The sequence below is a fragment of the Hemiscyllium ocellatum genome, chromosome 31 (assembly GCF_020745735.1).
Source record: "Hemiscyllium ocellatum isolate sHemOce1 chromosome 31, sHemOce1.pat.X.cur, whole genome shotgun sequence".
Taxonomy (NCBI): domain Eukaryota; kingdom Metazoa; phylum Chordata; class Chondrichthyes; order Orectolobiformes; family Hemiscylliidae; genus Hemiscyllium; species Hemiscyllium ocellatum.
This window is the reverse complement of record NC_083431.1, coordinates 1,596,912-1,615,582: the sequence shown is the minus strand read 5'-3', so window position 1 is coordinate 1,615,582 and position 18,671 is coordinate 1,596,912. Positions and strand designations below refer to the sequence as shown.

Genomic DNA, 18,671 nt, shown 5'->3' with positions numbered 1-18,671 from the left:
ACAAACCCACAGGCACCTTTGATTATACTCACTTTGTCATCTAATCGGTGTAACCCCGTCTTGTCAACTCTGTAGCCCAAGTACGTCACTTCGACTGCATAGAACATACACTGTTCCCTGCCAGGGCATACACCTGCACATGATACAGCAACCCGAGGTAGACTTTGTAAAATGTTCTGCATCGTCAGCTGGAAAATGGCAGAGGCTGATACTACCCCAAAAGGCAGTCTGACATATTGGCACAACCCCTTATGGGTATTAAGGGTTGAATATGTCTAGGAATCCTCATCTAGCCACAATTGCAAGTATGCATGGCTCATGTCCAGCTTTGTGTATAAATCCTCTAGGTGAGGGATTGGATATTTATCCAGCTGTGAAAGGCAGTTTACCATTTGTTAAAAATTCTCACTAAGGTGAACCGACTGGTCGACTTCATAATTGGTATGACGGTTTGCAGATTCCTTTGCTTTCCAGCCTTCTGATTTCTGCCTCTACTTTTGCCAGAAAGGCAAATGGCACTGGATGGGCCTTGCAGAATTCCTTGCAGGAATTGCTTCCTGGCCAACATGCAAGTTGGCCTTGGCTCCTTTGATTGTTGCTAAGCTATTCTGAAATGTCTCCAGGTATGTAATTAGAAGTTTACTCAAACCATTTTCTAATCAAAATATATTGAGCCAATCTAGGTGAATCTTTCTCAAACAATTTCAACCCACCATGCTTGATTCGTTTTACTACAATCAGCGGTAACTGAATCAGCTGCTTCTCATAAAAGACCAGAAGCAAAGTTGTATCCTTAATCTGTAAAGGTTCCCTGGTATAGGTTCTCAGTCTAGATGAGATTTGTGAAAACTTAAGGTTGGAGTCCAGAATGAATTTTATTAAAGACCAGGATCTGTGATCACTGGAACTATCACACTGGTATCAACTTCCATTAGTACTAGGTGACTATTTAGTCAGACATTTTTTGATTGGTTCTGATTTGAATATTGCTGAGCAATTTAACTGTTCCAAACCAGATGTAGATGGACTTTCCAAGATGTTCACTCTCCTGGATAGATTAGATGAGATTCCCTACAGTATGGAAACAGGCCCTTCGGCCCAACTAGTCCACACCAACCCTCTGAAGAATAACCCACCCAGACCCATTTCCCTCTGACTAATGCACCTAACACTATGGGCAATTTAGCATGGCCAATTCACCGTGACCCGCACATGTTTTGGATTGTGGGAGAAAACCGGAGCACCTGGAGGAAACCTACACAGACACAAGGAGGATGTACAAACTCCACACAGAGAGTCATCAGAGGCTGGAATCAAACCTGGGACCCTGGTGCTGTGAGGCAGCAGTGCTAACCACTGAGCCACCGTGCCAGCCTATGTGCTCTCTTTGGCAGTTTAGATCTAGTGGGACTCTTCTGCTGACTTGAGATCACATCCCAGAAACAACTACAATGGCTTGCTGGCCCAGATCCTGAAGAAAAGCTTTGAAGTTTTGCTGAGGTTTGACCGAGAGTCCCTCTGTCCAGGACAATGTGCAATTGTCTTCACTCAAGTCATGTTCCCCAAGCTCAGTTGGGCTAGTGAGGTTTCTACTTCCATCGGAATACCCGACAATTCGTGGTCTACCTGCTAGATTTTCCAATGATGAAGTCAGTTGTAGTGCATGTTTGAAATCTAGTCCGGCTTCAGCCAATAGGCACTTTTCCATAGTTACATCATTAATCCCACATACCAAACAGTCCCTCAGCATCTCATTAAGGGGTAAACCAAAGTCACATGCCTCTGCCAGTTGTCTTAACCTCGTCAAAAATCTGGACACATCCTCCTCATTCTCAAATTGCCAAGTAAAATTGATAGTATTTCAGAATTAGAGGAGGCTTGGGGATACAATATCCCTGAACTAAATCTGTCAACTCTTGAAAGATTTTAGTATCTGGTGCCTCAGGGAAGGGCACTGTCCTAATAACGAAGAAAGCTGCACGTTCACCAACTATTAGGAGAATTACACATTGCTTTTCACCTGCCCCAATGTCATTTACTTACATTCTTTCCACATCCTGGGTTAAGTCTTCAACGGCAGGATTGACTGAGTCAAACTTTAAATAATGGCTTGATGCCAGAAATGCTTACCCCAACTCAAAGATGACAGTTATAAGCAAATGTCTTCAGTCATGTGCTTTCCTCTTGACACCACAGATGCTGGTATCCTGTCACCAAGTCGCCCCTAATTTACAGGTGGCGAGTCCTTGAGACTGAAGCAGCTCCCTCAGAGCTAGCTCACAGAGTGAACAGAACCTCTGACACTCCTGTTTCTATCTGTCAGCCAGGGCTCCCCCATTGGACCAGTTTAACAGCCCCAGTCAGAGAATTCATATTCTGTGAGGTCCACCTGACTGACGTTGTTACAATCAGTACACAGATACTGCCAGACCTGCTTGGTTTCCCAGTAATTTATGTTTCTGTTCCTTAAAACCTACCTCTGAGCAAGCGGTTGGTTATCTATTTGTGTATCTCCTTATATAGCTGCCAAATGTTTGTTCTGATTATGTTCTTATGTTCTTTGGAACCTCTATGCTAAAGGTGCTATATAGATGCAGGTTGTGGTTATAATAAGCACTGCCTTGTTTTAAAGGTGGAGCCTGTACTATGAAATCTTAATGCAGCTCTGTTTCACAATCTGAAACAGTTTGTCACTGAAGCCGGTTTGTTTTCAGACCTGAGACTTGGAGCTTCCTCAATATTCCTCTAACATTGCTGTAAAACAATGAGGATGTGGCTGATCTGAAACTGTCAGCAATCTCACAACGCGCTGACTCATTGTGAAGGGTTTTGACTTCCTTTTGCTGTATCTCTGCCTGTTTTTGCTCAGTTGCTTTGTACAAATGCTTTTTAAAATAATCTGAGAAATTTTCTGTATGTAGTACTGTGGATCTGAAGCATTTGTATCGTGTATTTGTGTCGTGCAATTCTCTGCCCATGCTACTTTTGGACAGAAATGTTTCAGAGACACTTAAAGGGTTAATTTAGCAGCGCTGAATTTGCGGAATTGGAGCTGATATTGGTCTTTTCTCCCAGTGCGGCGGGTAGTGCTTGAGGCTTTCCTTCTGCTCTCGGAAAGCAGCTGTTCGCAGTATCTTGTTTATATTTTTGACTTTCCTCTTCTGGCACACAGAACCTTCACGGAGGGAGAGGACCATTTTGTAAGAGTTTGGGTCACACACTGACTCTGATCATCAATTTGTTACAATCTGGGCCACGTGAGGTGAGTAATGTGAGCCTCATGTTGGTGAGTTCATGTATCTGTGCATGTGATGTGTGTATTTATTTCTGTGTGTATCTCTCTGTAAGTATACATGTCACCATGCATTGGTATAGGTGCTTTTCCTATAACTGACCATTCTAATGGGTTAATTTAAAAATGTATTCCAGATCATTTTAATTGATCCATAATTGCATAGGGGAATTCATTGATACTTACTGCATCCAGACAATGGGAGGGTAAGACTTGGGTGTCAGCGCTGATCTGGAATTGCCACATCTTCTGGTGACTGTTTCCAAACTCACATGCTTCACATATTTGGCATTCTCCTGGGAGAGAGGATTGAAACCAATAACTCATCCTATGGGGTGGAGTTGGTAATTAGGATCAGCACCCTGATTTCAGGTCAACATTTGGAGTCACAACCTGGAATGAGATCATAGCATGGCTGGTATGGGGTCAGGAATTGGGGTCTGCGTCCTGCTGGCGTTGGGACTTAGTTCTGAATCCTGATGGGGTTAAAATTTGAGGTTTGACTCCTAATTTGTGGATGGTATATGGGGTTTTGGTGAAAGAGTTTTGTAAACTCCTGGTGACTAATTCAGTTACTGACTGGGTGACGTGTTAAACTGCACAAGGATCGTCTGATTGTAAATGATCCATTTACGCCAGATCCGGTTGAGAGGGGTGTACTGGGATGTAAGGGGTCAACCTCAGGCTGCAGTTAATTGGAACTGTCTTCAGAGATCCCACTGGATTGTGATAAGAGTCTAGCTTTCCTTGTGCGTTGTCCTGTTTATAAATGTCAAATCTCTAGAGAAACCAAATCCACGGGCTATAAATAAGAATCCTGAAAGTAGACACGAGTACACCCAGGAGTGAATAGGTCAGCCAGAGGCATGAGTGACAGTTCTTTATGCCTCTCCAACCTTTCAGTATCAGCCTCTGCTGTTCCCCCTCCAATATTCTTTTCTCAGTCTTCAAATGAAGTGTTACTAGGGGAACACTTTGGGACTAGTAATCATAATTCTATTAATTTATAAATAATTATGGTAAAGGATAAGCCTTCCATAAAAGTTAAAGTTCTTAATTGGAGTAAACAAATTTTAATGATATGAGACAAGTGCTTTCAAAGGTTGATTCAAGTAGATTGTTTGCAGCTAAAGGGACAAGTGGGATAACGAGAGATCAGAGGCATTATGTTTCATTCAGAATGGAGGGTAAGTCTGGTAAGAATAGGGAACAATGGATGAATAAAGATATTGATATTCTTGTCAAGAATAAGAAAGAATCATAAATTAGATACAGAAAACTGGGATCAAATGAATCTTGAAGAGGATAAAGAATGTAGAGGCATTCTTAAGAGGGAAATCAGGAGGGCAAAGAGGGGATATGAGATAGCCTTGGCACATAAGGTTAAGGAAAATCCAAAGAGATTTTACAAGTACATTAAAAGCAAAAGAGCAGCTAGAGAGAGAATAGGGGCCCTTTAACGATCAACAAGGTCATCCACATGTTGAACCTCGGGAGATTGGAGCGTTACTACGTGAATATTTTCACATCAATTTTTATGGTGGAGAAGGAAATGGAGGCTAGAGAGTTCAGGGAAACAAATATTGATGTTTTGAAACCAGTTCACATTCCAGAAGAGGAAGTGCTGGAGAAAACATAAAGGTGGAGTGCATCCCAGGACATTGTGGGAAGTGAGGGAAGAAATTGCAGGACTCCTAGCAGAAATAATTGTATCACCTATAACCATGTGTGAGATGCTGGAGGACTGGAGCCTGGCTAATGTTGAGCCTTTATTTAAGAAAGTCTGTAAGGAGAAGCCTGGGAACGAAAGACCTGTGAGCCTAACATTGGCAGTTGGTAAGTTGTTGGAAGTGACTCTGAAACCTATGATTTATACGCATTTGGAATGACAAGGACTGATTAGGGATAGTCAGCATAAATTTGTGTGAGACAATTATGTCTGACAAACTTGATTGAGTTTTTTGAGGAAGTAACCAAAAAGATTGATGAGGGTAGAGCAGTAGATGTTGTTTACATGGACTTTAGTAAAGCCTTTGACAACGTTTCACATAGTAGACAATTCATAGAATCATAGAATCATACAAAGGTAGATCACATGGGATTCTGGGGATCTTACCAATTTGTTACAAAATTGGCCTGAGGTTAGGAGGTAGAGGGTGGTTGTGGCAGGGCGGGGGGGGAGGCTGTTTTTCAGACTTGAGGCCTGTGACCAGCAGGGTTCCACAGGGATTGATTCTGGGTCCAATATTGTTTCTAATTTAAATAAATGATTTGGATGAGAATCGAAGAGGCAAAGTTAGAAAATTTGTGGATGACACCAAAATTGGTGATATAGTGGACAGTAAAAATGTTTATTTAAGAGCACAACAAGATCTTGATCAGCTGAGCCAAGGAGCGAGGACTGGCAGGTGGAGTTTAATTTAGATAATGCGAAGTGTTATATTTTGGTAACTCAAACTAGGGCGGGACTTGCACAGTTCATGGTAAGGCTCTGGGGAATGTGTAAAACAGGAAGACCTAAAGGTTCAGGTATATAATTCTTTGAAATTTGCATCACAGGTAGATAAGGCGGTTAAGAAGGCATTAAGCATGTTTGCCTTCATTGCTCAGACCTTAGAGTTTAGGAGCTGGGACATGTTGAGACTCTACAGGATATTGATGAGGCCTCTCTGGCGTACTGTGTCCAGTTCCAGTCATCCTGTTACTGGAAGGATATTATTAAAGTGGAGAGGGTTGAGAAAACATTTACCAGAAGGTTGACAGGAATGGAGGTTTTGGGTTATAAAGTAGGCTGGATAGGCAAGGGGCTTTTACCCTGGAGCGTAGAAGGTAGAGGGGTGACCTTATAGAGGTTTATAAAATCATGATGGGCACATATAAGGTGAATAGCAAGGGGCTTTCCCCTTGGTTGGGGGCAATCAAAACTAGAGAGTATACTTTTAAGGTAAGAGGAGACTGTTTTTAAAAAGGACATGAGGGTAACCTTTTTACACCCGGAGTGGTTTGTGTTTGAAATAGACTGCCAGAGGAAGTCGTGGATGCAGGTACTGATACACCATTTAAAAGACATTTGGATAAGTGTATGATTAGGAAAGTTTTAGAGGGATATGGGCCAAATGTAGCAAGGGGGGCTAGTTTAGTTTGTGAACATGGTTGGTGTGGACTAGTTGGAATGAAGGGTCTGTTTCCATGCTGTATGATTCTGTTAAACAGGAGAGCTCTAATTTTTAAGCTGTGTTCCCTCACTCACCTCCTAGGAATAGACATAGATCATTAAGCCTCTCAAATCTCTCCCACACAAGCATGGAATTTCTATTCGATCAAATATCTATCAAACTCAGCCTTCGCTGCTCTGTGGAGAAGATATTTCCAAATACTTCCTTATCTCCATCTGAAAAGAAGGGCGCACATGTTTAAATGGTGTCCCCCCCGTTGTCCACATGTGGGGAATATCCTTTCAGCATCAACCTTGTTGGTTACATCTCAGGGTTGGTTACATCTCAGGGTTGGTTACATCTCAGGGTTGGTTACATCTCAGGGTTGGTTACATCTCAGGGTTGGTTACATCTCAAGAAGATCACATCTCATTCCTGTAAACTCCATTGCTCAACATTTCCACATTGGGTAAACCCTTCATCTGTGTTTCTTATTACACTGCTTGGCTGCTGCGCTTCCCTTTCACAATAGTGACCCTATCTTGCACCTCCCTTGGTACCACGAAAGCCAGTCATAGTCTCAGGCGCTTCCACTGTGTTAGGAGGAATGCAGTTGCAGTTAGTGCACTGACTGTTATGGACCAGGCCAAACCTCCTCAAAATATTTCAAGAAGGTAGCCCAGATTCTAATTTTGCTCGTTGTTTTAAGTAGGTGTAATGCGGATATTCCAGGAGAGATGCAGTTGGTTCAAACACTTAGTTTTATACAAAATAGAATTTATTTACAATACTACAGAATGAAACACAAACAAACGAGAACAGAATATTGAATAACTTAACCTATCCAAAAACCCAACAGATCATCCCAACTTAATGAAGTTGTTCCAATACTTGCAACAATCCCCACAAGTACCCCTCGGTACAGAAGGTAAAATTAAACACAGGGTCTTACAGGAGAGATGTCAGAGAGAGAGGAGGATCAGCATGGACATGATTCTTTGGGTTCAGCAGCTTTTTCAACTGCCTGACTGCTTTCAGACCAAACCAAACCAGAGAAAAGCTGAACTGCGAGAACTGGCCACCCCCTTTCATTGTACAAGTGTTTGTTAAACTTAAAAGCCTGTTGTCTGAGGCATTATCTATCAGCTATAATCAAATTGGCCCCAAAACTCTTTAAATTTAGACTTTTTGGAATCTGTATCTTTTATACCTCTCTGAAAAAAAACCCTAGGACACTATAACCTTGTTAAAGGAGCAGTATCATCACAGCAGGCTTGCCATAGTCATGCACCTCTACCTCCACCTCTGTTTAAATGCCTTCAGATGGCAATCATTAAACACATATCACATAAAACATGGTGTTGGAGTAATACAGCTGAAAATGTATGGTGGTCCTTATGGTGTCCCTCACATCCAATTTTATCTACAGCTTGCCTCACACTGTTCTAAAATAACTCACTCCTCACTGGACAGCTGCCGAAAAGCTTGCCTGCCCTATACTCGTGCTATCTTTAAAAATCCATTGTACATCTGGGCGAGCTCCTTCAGTTCAAAGCTGCACTGCGTGGTTCCTGATATTTGACCTGACATGGCAGACGGGGGAATGAGTGCCCCACTTTATAGGTCGGGATTTAAAGTTCCTCCTGGACAGGACATCCTCTTCCCCTCGAACCAGCCGCAGACGCCATGACACCAGATTATGCCACCTGAGGTCAGTGCAGATACTTAAACAGAAAGCTTGACATGATTTTAACAGGCCTCCGTCCAGTGAACGGGGCTAGTTTTCAGACAATGGACCTTGGCATGGTAAGTCAAGAGAAGCTTCCGATATTAGTCCAGGGGCTTAGACACAATCAGTGAGTATTGAGACCATCAGTGTCTGGATGCTCTTATAAGAGAGAAGCTGAATGTTAGGCTGCCCAAAACCCATCTTGAATCTTTCTGCTCTGTGTGAGCTGTTTCCTCTTGGAATGAGAGAGATAAAAGTGGGTTGTAAAGTTGTAAAATTTGATCCTGGTGGGGAGGTGTCCTGAGTGGCTGAGAAGGCAGTGCAGAGGGCATCCAGGGTCACTGCTGTCAGGGAGTGGGCAATGATACCAAATGGGGAAGATGTTGTAGGCAGTACTTACAGTGACAGAGCATGAGCCTTAGTGAGACAGGAGTAATTTTGCTGAGATAGAGTGAGTGTAAGGTATCAGAGAAGATGGTGGTGTTTACCCGGGTGGAGCAGAGAAGAACATTGACCTCCTTCTTGTGTTGCTGGGCATTTCTCTAGATGACTGAGACTGTACTGACCCAGGTGGCAAACTCAGATCTGGCTGGGCATGGTCTAGTGTCATGACCTCCACCGCTGGTCCTAGGGGAAGAGGATGTCCTGTCTCTGTACTATCCTGACCAGCTTGCAGCAAATGCTCTAGATGTCACAACTGATCTCGATAGACTTGTCATATTCTGCAACAAATCCTGCCATAGCTCATATCACTCAGACCCCAGAATATTCAGGCCTGAGAGTTTGCACAACTGAAAGATGATCTCATTAAGAATAGGGCTGGCTAAGGTGCTTCCATGAAAGTATCTCTGCTGAGAGAGGAGAAGTGTATTCTCAAGCAGTGTCAACATGTACAGAAGCTCGGAAGTTGTCACCATCAGCTAAAGGATATTCAGGGAGAAGATATGAGGCTTTGCATTACGTCGCGAGACTGTCCAAGGCTGAATGAAAACATTAGATTGTGAAGAAGAGAAAAAACATTTGCAGCAAAGGCCACAGAAAAAACAAGGGCCAAGAACAGGATATAAATATTGTGGATATCATCACACAAAAGCAAAAGACGACTGTAGAGCACGGGGAAAGCAGAGCTCCATCTGCAAGGACAGCTGAAGCTGAGAGCCCAATGCAGTGGGGTTACAAAGACAGAAACATAGCTCAGTACAGGCCCTTCGGCCCTTGATGTTGGGCCAATCTTTTATTCTACTCAAAGATCAAATTAACCAAACATACCCGACATCTGGAGTTACAGATGGTGAACATTTTAAAAAATCACTCAGAAGTAGAGATTTTTATAAATCCAAAGGATCTCAATGAAGCCTTAAATAGACCTCACTCCTTCATGCCACCGTTGAAGAAGTTTTACCACAAGTTGCCAAGGCAAAGGTTTGGGTTCGGATGTTCAATGAAAACTGCAGTTTTCTAACTACGTGTTGGACAGCATTTGGGAGATCCTGATGGTTCTGCGCATGTTGACATTTGCACTGCTCCAGACGAGTATCGCTGTGGAAAGCATGAGCCAGTCATTGATCTTCCTGGAGTGAAAACTGTTCTGATCACCTGCAAGTCCATCAATGTGGAGACCCAATGGCAGAAACCATTACAGATCGTGATCAGGATCTAGAGAGACAGTGACTGCTAGAGAGAGCTCACCCGATGAACAAGAAATAATTGCAGCAGAGGATGCTGACTGGTCAACGTCATCACTCATGTCTGTTATAAAGACCACTTTTTGTTTCCTTTGTTTAGTCCACAGTCCAAAAATAAAAGAAGGAGACTGTGCAAACAACTTTTAAAACCATGTTTACTGGAGTATACTGTGAATTGAATACGATATTACTTCCTCCTGGAACAGGGACAGCTAAAGCAGACACTATGAACACAATGGGTTCTGAACAAAAGGTGACCTGCTTGGCCTCAATGTTCTGATTAGCTCCTGAACAGGTGACCATGGCTTGTGAGGGGGCAATTCAGCAAAGGAGCACGGAGCCTGCAAAGAGAAGCATCAAGCAGTCTCTCTTTCTCTGGGTTTCTGTCTTGTTTGGAGGCATCCATTATTTTCTTCTTAAATACAGAAACTTGATGAATGTTTCTTTTCAACTAAGATCATCGGTTGGGCCAACTGAAGACTTTGACTAGTTTGATTTAAATATTTTCCTATTTGTGCCAACTCTGGAAATGGAGCTTGATTTCCAGCACACTACCCTCAATAACAACCTCGATCAAACAGAGTCCACTTGTCAACCAATCAACAATCTCCTCTCAAGCAGTAAAAATGTTGGTGACAAACAGGCTGAATGAGTGCATGATGAATAGATTTGACAAATTGTGCCTTTGCTCAGTAATTCAAACATCTAGTAATGACAATACCAGTGCTGAGGCACAACAGCATCAATGACAAAGTCACCTTGCAGTCATGTGCCAGCAAGATAGGACTTCAGTCAGCTCTTATACAGCAACGACAACCAGTTTTATTTGTATCCAGGACAGGTTAATGTGAACTGAACAGTATTATAGTCAGATTGTGGAAGAGTGCCTGACTATTGTCCTTGTTTGTACTCATTTTAACTAGTATCTGTGTGGGAGAAGCAAAGTGACTGCGGAGTTTGACCACAACAACACTCAGAACAACTTCTCAAACCCCCTCCACCTGCTGCAATCACCTGCAAAGAATGCTTCTTTGTGTGCTGAGATATCACCTGGGCATGGCGTACAAACAAGGAAAACCGATGTACATGCCAACATGAACATGCCAATCTGTACATGCCAACATGTACATGCCAACATGCCATCAAGAACAAAACTCTAAATGAAAGGTATTATGCTAAGGTAATGTAAACATTTCCAGATTCAATGAGAGGCGACAACTCTACAGGCTCAGGAACTCCTCAAGCCAGCAGAGACATTGACTCTGAAAGACAAGAATCTTGTTTAAATCAAGCAAACTACACAAGATACAACTCTCTAACTGCTGCAGGAAATTGTGGTGGAGGTTGGCTGGAAGCATTGAGAATATGTCTGATGATCTAAGAGAGTATTAGGCAGATGGGGGTGAAGTGATAACCCAAGATGAGTCATTCTTCCTGACGGGATGCCAAAACAGAGGCTGAAGTGCACCTATGCAGGCCATTAAGGAATTGAGTCTAGTCTGAGGCAGGCAAAGAAGTGCTCTACTGGCCAAACATGAGCAATGAATTCAAGGACCATTTTGACCAATGCAGAGGTTGTAATGAATATCAAATAAACAAGCTAGGGAACTACTGGTGATTAAATACCATGGATGAAGCTTAATGTATACATAGAACATAGAAAATAGACTTCTTCTCTCATACAAGAACTGTTTACCTCATCATTATCATACTATTCTGACCATTGGGAGGGAGACCAGCTGACTTCAACAACGACCAGTGAGATTAACCAATTCCTGAGAACAACTCTTCAGGTTGTTACAACATTCCAGATGTGATTGGCAACATTTGCTCTCAATTCAGGAGGAAAATATTCAGCTCTTTCATCAACGATTGGAAAATTCAACATCACACATCATCTCGACATTAACCCTAGGCAAATAGAAAGGCTGAAACAGCTGAGGTAAAAATCACCAAAGGGATCATCAGGAAATTGACCAGATCTGGCATAAACCTGGATGGGCACAGAACTCGAATGGGCTGGCATGGTGGTTACACTGGGAGATGGTAAAGGAGTGGGAATAGGTGGTTGATGGTGTGGTGGCTGGGGCTAAGGAATCATTGAATTCTCCTAGATAGCCTGGTACATTGAAAAAACAGGCAGTGTTTTTGGCAAAAGCAGAAATCACTGGAGAGACTCAGCAAGTCTGGCAGCATCTGGGGAGAGAAAAGCGAATAAATGTTTCAAGTCCAGTGCTCCAAGAGGTTAGACTTCGCTCACGTCAACACCAGCCGACTAAATTACCTTGATCCTTCACAATACACCTAACAGCACAACAGGTCCACAACACATGCCATCTTCCTGGCCCTATTCTCATCCCTAGAACATCTGGATAACAAGGATACCTATGTCAGGCTCTGCCTTCAACGCCATAATTCCAAACGAGCTCATCTCTAAACTCCAAGAATGAGGTCTCAGCTCCCCCCACTATAACTGGATTCTTGCCTTCCTGATCCATAGCTGAAAATGTGTTGCTGGTTAAAGCACAGCAGGTCAGGCAGCATCCAAGGAGCAGGAAATTCGACGTTTCGGGCCAAAGCCCTTCATCAGGAATGAGGAGAGGGTGACAGGCAGGCTAAGATAAAAGGTAGGGAGGAGGGACTTGGGGGAGGGGCGATGGAGATGTGATAGGTGGAAGGAGAACAAGGTGAGGGTGATAGGCCGGAGTGGGGTGGGGGCGGAGAGGTCAGGAAGAAGATTGCAGGTTAGGAGGGCGGTGCTGAGTTCAAGGGAATCGAGTGAGACAAGGTGGGGGGAGGGGAAATGAGGAAACTGGAGAAATCTGAGTTCATCCCTTGTGGTTGGAGGGTTCCCAGGCGGAAGATGAGGTGCTCCTCCTCCAACCGTCGTGTTGTTATGTTCTGGCGATGGAGGAGTCCAAGGACCTGCATGTCTTTGGTGGAGTGGGAGGGAGAGTTAAAGTGTTGAGCCACGGGGTGGTTGGGTTGGTTGGTCCGGGCGTCCCAGAGGTGTTCCCTGAAGCGTTCTGCAAGTAGGCGGCCCGTCTCCCCAATATAGAGGAGGCCACGTCGGGTGCAGCGGATGCAATAGATGATGTGTGTGGAGGTGCAGGTGAATTTGTGGCGGATATGGAAGGATCCCTTGGGGCCTTGGAGAGAAGTAAGGGAGGAGGTGTGGGCGCAAGTTTTGCATTTCCTGCGGTTGCAGGGGAAGGTGCCGGGAGTGGAGGTTGGGTTGGTGGGGGGTGTGGACCTGACAAGGGAGTCACGAAGGGAGTGGTCTTTGCGGAACGCTGATAGGGGAGGGGAGGGAAATATATCCCTGGTGGTGGGGTCCGTTTGGAGGTGGCGGAAATGACGGCGGATGATACGCTGTATACGGAGGTTGGTGGGGTGGTAGGTGAGAACCAGTGGGGTTCTGTCTTGGTGGCAGTTGGAGGGGCGGGGCTCAAGGGCGGAGGAGTGGGAAGTGGAGGAGATGCGGTGGAGGGCATCGTCGATCACGTCTGGGGGGAACCTGCGTTCCTTGAAGAAGGAGGCCATCTGGGCTGTGCGGTGTTGGAACTGGTCCTCCTGGGAGCAGATGCGGCGGAGACAAAGGAATTGGGAATATGGGATGGAGTTTTTACAGGGGGCAGGGTGGGAGGAGGTGTAGTCCGGGTAGCTGTGGGAGTCAGTCGGTTTATAGTAGATGTCTGTGTTGATTCGGTCGCCCGAGATAGAAACGGAAAGGTCTAGGAAGGGGAGGGAGGAGTCTGAGACAGTCCAGCTGAATTTGAGGTCGGGATGGAAGGTGTTAGTAAAGTTGATGAACTGTTCAATCTCCTCGTGGGAGCACGAGGCAGCGCCGATACAGTCATCGATGTAGCGGAGGAAAGGGTGGGGGGTGGTGCCAGTGTAGTTGCGGAAGATGAACTGTTCCACATATCCTACGAAGAGGCAGGCATAGCTGGGGCCCATGCAGGTGCCCATGGCAACTCCTTTAGTTTGGAGGAAGTGGGAGGATTGGAAAGAGAAGTTATTCAGGGTGAGGACCAGTTCAGTCAGTCGAAGGAGGGTGTCAGTGGAAGGTACTGGTTGGTGCGGCGGGAAAGGAAGAAGCGGAGGGCTTTGAGTCCTTCCTGATGGGGGATGGAGGTGTACAGGGACTGGATGTCCATGGTGAAGATAAGGCGTTGGGGACCGGGGAAGCGAAAATCATGGAGGAGGTGGAGGGCGTGGGTGGTGTCCCGAACGTAGGTGGGGAGTTCTTGGACTAAAGGGGACAGAACCGTGTCAAGGTACGTGGAGATGAGTTCGGTGGGGCAGGAGCAGGCTGAGACAATGGGTCGGCCGGGGCAGTTCGACTGACTGAACTGGTCCTCACCCTGAATAACTTCTCTTTCCAATCCTCCCACTTCCTCCAAACTAAAGAAGTTGCCATGGGCACCCACATGGGCCCCAGCTATGCCTGTCTCTTTTTAGGATATGTGTGACTCCCACAGCTACCTGGACTACACCTCCTCCCACCCTGCCCCCTGTAAAAACTCCATCCCATATTCCCAATTCCTTCGTCTCCGCCGCATCTGCTCACTCGATTCCCTTGAACTCAGCACCGCCCCCCTAACCTGCAATCCTCTCCCTGACCTCTCCACCCCCACCCCACTCCGGCCTATCACCCTCACCTTGACCTCCTTCCACCTATCACATCTCCATCGCCCCTCCCCCAAGTCCCTCCTCCCTACCTTTTATCTTAGCCTGCCTGGCACCCTCTCCTCATTCCTGATGAACGGCTCTGGCCCGAAACATCGAATTTCCTGTTCCTTGGATGCTGCCTGACCTGCTGCGCTTTAACCAGCAACACATTTTCAGCTCTGATCTCCAGCATCTGCAGACCTCACTTTTTACTTCCTGATCCATAGACCATAATCAGTAAGAATAGGCGACACCTCCTCTGCCATAATCCTCTAAAACCGGTTCCCCACAAGACTACGTACTCAGTCCTTGATTGTACTCTTTACACACTCACTTTACACACTCATGACTGTGTGGCCAAATTCCACCCCAGCTAAACTTACAGGTTTGCTGATGACACCACCATTGTAGTTTGGATCACAAACGATGATGAGACATAATACAGATAAGAGATTGAGTGCTTAGCAACATTGAGTAAAGCTGACAATCTCTCCATCAGTGCCAGCAAAATGAAGGAGCTGGCCATTGACTTCAGGAAGTGGGGTGAAGGGCACACCCCTGTCTGCATCAATGATGCTGGGGTGGAGATACCTGAGAGCATCGAGTTCATGGCAGTGCTGGTCACCAACAATCTGTCCTGTCCACTGTATCTCACCCCAGCATCATTGATGCAGACAGGGGTGTGCCCTTCACCCCACTTCCTGAAGTCAATGGCCAGCTCCTTCATTTTGCTGGCACTGATGGAGAGATTGTCAGCTTTACACCATGTTGCTAAGCACTCAATCTCTTCTACCCCTTCCCACCCTACCTACTGCAAAAATGCCACTCCGTATTCCCATTTCCTCCGCCTCCGCTGTATCTGCTCCCAGGAGGACCAGTTCCACCACAGAACACACCAGATGGCCTCCTTCTTTAGAGACTGCAGTTTCCCTTCCCACGTGGTTAAAGATGCCCTCCAACACATCTCGTCCACATCCCGCACCTCTGCCCTCAGACCCCGCCCCTCCAACCGTAACAAGGACAGAACCCCCCTGGTGCTCACCTTCCACCCTACCAACCTTCGCATAAACCAAATCATCCGCTGATATTTCCATCACCTCCAAACGGACCCCACCACCAGGGATATATTTCCCTCCCCACCCCTTTCTGCCTTCCGCAAAGACTGTTCCCTCCGTGACTACCTGGTCAGGTCCACGCCCCCCCCTACAACACACCCTGCCCCCACCCTGGCACCTTCCCCTGCCACCGCAGGAACTGTAAAACCTGCACCCACACCTCCTCCCTCACCTCCATCCAAGGCCCTAAAGGAGCCTTCCACATCCATCAAAGTTTGACCTGCAAATTCACTAATATCATTTATTGTATCCGTTGCTCCCGATGCGGTCTCCTCTACACTGGGGAGACTGGACACCTCCTAGCAGAACGGTTTAGGGAACATCTCTGGGACACCCGCACCAATCAACCACACCGCCCTGTGGCCCAACATTTCAACTCCCCCTCCCATTCTGCCGAGGACATGGAGGTCCTGGGCCTCCTTCACCGCCGCTCCCTCACCACCAGACGCCTGGAGGAATAACGCCTCATCTTCCGCCTTGGAACAATTCAACCCCAGGGCATCAATGTGTACTTCAACATTTTCCTCATTTCCCCTTCCCCCACCCCACCCTAGTTCCAAACTTCCAGCTCAGCACTGTCCCCATGACTTGTCCTACCTGCCTATCTTCTTTTCCACCTATCCACTCCACCCTCCCCCCGCCCTGATCTATCACCTTCATCCCTTCCCCCACTCACCTATTATACTCTGCTACTTTCTGTCCTCCCCCACCCTCCTCTCATTTATCTCTCTACCCTTCAGGCTCTCTGCCTTTATTCCTGATGAAGCGCTTTTGCCTGAAACATCGATTTTCCTGCTCCTCGGATGCTGCCTGAACTGCTGTGCTTTTCCAGCACCACTCTGATCTAGAATCTTATCTCATCATCGTTTGTGACAGCCGAGAATCTACAACAATGGCTCTACTTTCTCAGGAGACTGAGGAAATTCAGCATTACCATAACGGCTCTTACTAATTTTTACGGATATACAATAGAAAGCATCCAGTCTAGATGCATCACACTGTGGTAAACACAACTGCTCTTCCAAGAAATCGGAGAGGCATGAACAAGTCCAGTCCATCCCTCAAATCAGCATTCCATTAATTGACTCTATCTATATTAAGGAGAAAGTGGGGACTGCAGATGCTGGAGATCAGAGCTGAAAATGTGTTGCTGGAAAAGCGCAGCAGGTCAGGCAGCATCCGAGGAGCAGGAGACTCGACGTTTCGGGAATGAGCCCTTCTTCGAGACATTGAACAATCCTTCCGCCGCCTTCGCCTCCGTACGTACGTCTTCAACCAGGATTCTCGCCCACCCTCTGACGACCCTTTCTCCCACCTCCAACACACCCCATCCACCTGGACACCCCGTGCTGGCCTCTTACCCGCCCTCGATCTCTTCATAGCCAACTGCCGCCGCGACATTAACCGCCTCAACCTCTCCACCCCTCTCACCCACTCCAACCTCTCGCCCTCAGAACATGCAGCCCCCCACTCCCTCCGTTCCAACCCCAACCTCACTATCAAACCGGCAGACAAGGGGAGGCGCGGTGGTAGTTTGGCGCACCGACCTTTACACCGCTGAGGCTAAACACCAGCTCGCGGACACCTCCTCCTACTGCCCCCTTGACCATGACCCCACCTCCCACCACCAAACCATCATCTCCCAGACCATCAATAACCTCATCACCTCAGGGGATCTCCCATCCACCGCCTCCAACCTCATAGTCCCACAACCCCGCACCGCCCGTTTCTACCTCCTGCCCAAAATCCACAAACCTGACTGCCCCGGCCGACCCATTGTCTCAGCCTGCTCCTGCCCAACCGAACTCATCTCTGCATACCTCGACATGGTCCTGTCCTCCTTAGTCCAAGAACTCCCCACCTACGTTCGGGACACCACCAACCCTCCACCTCCTCCATGACTTTCGCTTCCCTGGTCCCCAACGCCTTATCTTCACCATGGACATCCAGTCCCTGTACAGCTCCATCCCCCATCACGAAGGACTCAAAGCCCTCCGCTTCTTCCTTTCCCGCCGTACCAACCAGTACCCTTCCACTGACACCCCCCTTCGACTGACTGAACTGGTCCTCACTCTGAATAACTTCTCTTTTCAATCCTCCCACTTCCTCCAAACTAAAGGAGTTGCCGTGGGCACCCGCATGGGCCCCAGCTATGCCTGTCTCTTCGTAGGATATGTGGAACAGTCCATCTTCCGCAACTACACTGGCACCACCCCCCACCCTTTCCTCCGCTACATCGATGACTGTATCGACGCTGCCTCGTGCTCCCACGAGGAGGTTGAACAGTTCATCCACTTTACCAACACCTTCCACCACGACCTCAAATTTACCTGGACTGTCTCAGACTCCTCCCTCCCCTTCCTAGACCTGTCCATTTCTATCTCGGGCGACTGAATCAACACGGACATTTACTATAAACCGACCGAAATCCACAGCTACCTAGACTACACCTCCTCCCACCCTGCCCCCTGTAAAAACGCCATCCCATATTCCCAATTCCTTCGTCTCCGCCACATCTGCTCCCAGGAGGACCGGTTCCAATACCGAGCAACCCAGATGCCCTCCTTCTTCAAAAACCGCAATTTGCCCCCAGATGTGATCGACGATGCCCTCCACCGCATCTCCTCCACTTCCCGCTCCTCCGCCCTTGAACCCCATCCCTCCAATCGCCACCAGGACAGAACCCCACTGGTCCTCACCTACCACCCCACCAACCTCCATATACAGCGTATCATCCGTCGTCTTTTCCGCCACCTCCAAATGGACCCCACCACCAGGGATATATTTCCCTCCCTCCCCTATCAGCATTCCAAAAAGACCACTCCCTCCGCGACTCCCTCGTCAGGTCCACACCCCCCACCAACCCAACCTCCACTCCCGGCACCTTCCCCTGCAACCGCAGGAAATGCAAAACTTGCGCCCACACCTCCCCCCTTACTTCCCTCCAAGGCCCCAATGGATCCTTCCATATCCTCCACAAATTCACCTGCACCTCCACACACATCATTTACTGCATCCGCT

General features: G+C 46.8%; 1 protein-coding gene across 3 annotated transcripts in view; it reads left to right on the top strand.

Moving 5' to 3' along the window:
* The first annotated feature begins 2,780 nt into the window (after positions 1–2,780).
* The window catches only part of LOC132830436 (cytospin-B-like), a 59,369-nt gene continuing 43,478 nt past the window's right edge, over positions 2,781–18,671 (top strand). For 2 of the 3 annotated variants that reach the window (XM_060848121.1, XM_060848123.1), the window contains exon 1: positions 2,926–3,262. The gene's annotated coding sequence lies outside the window, so the exon portion shown is untranslated. Of the gene's footprint in view, positions 2,827–2,925; positions 3,263–18,671 lie in introns of those variants that run through there. The other variant, XM_060848122.1, reaches the window with a different exon arrangement.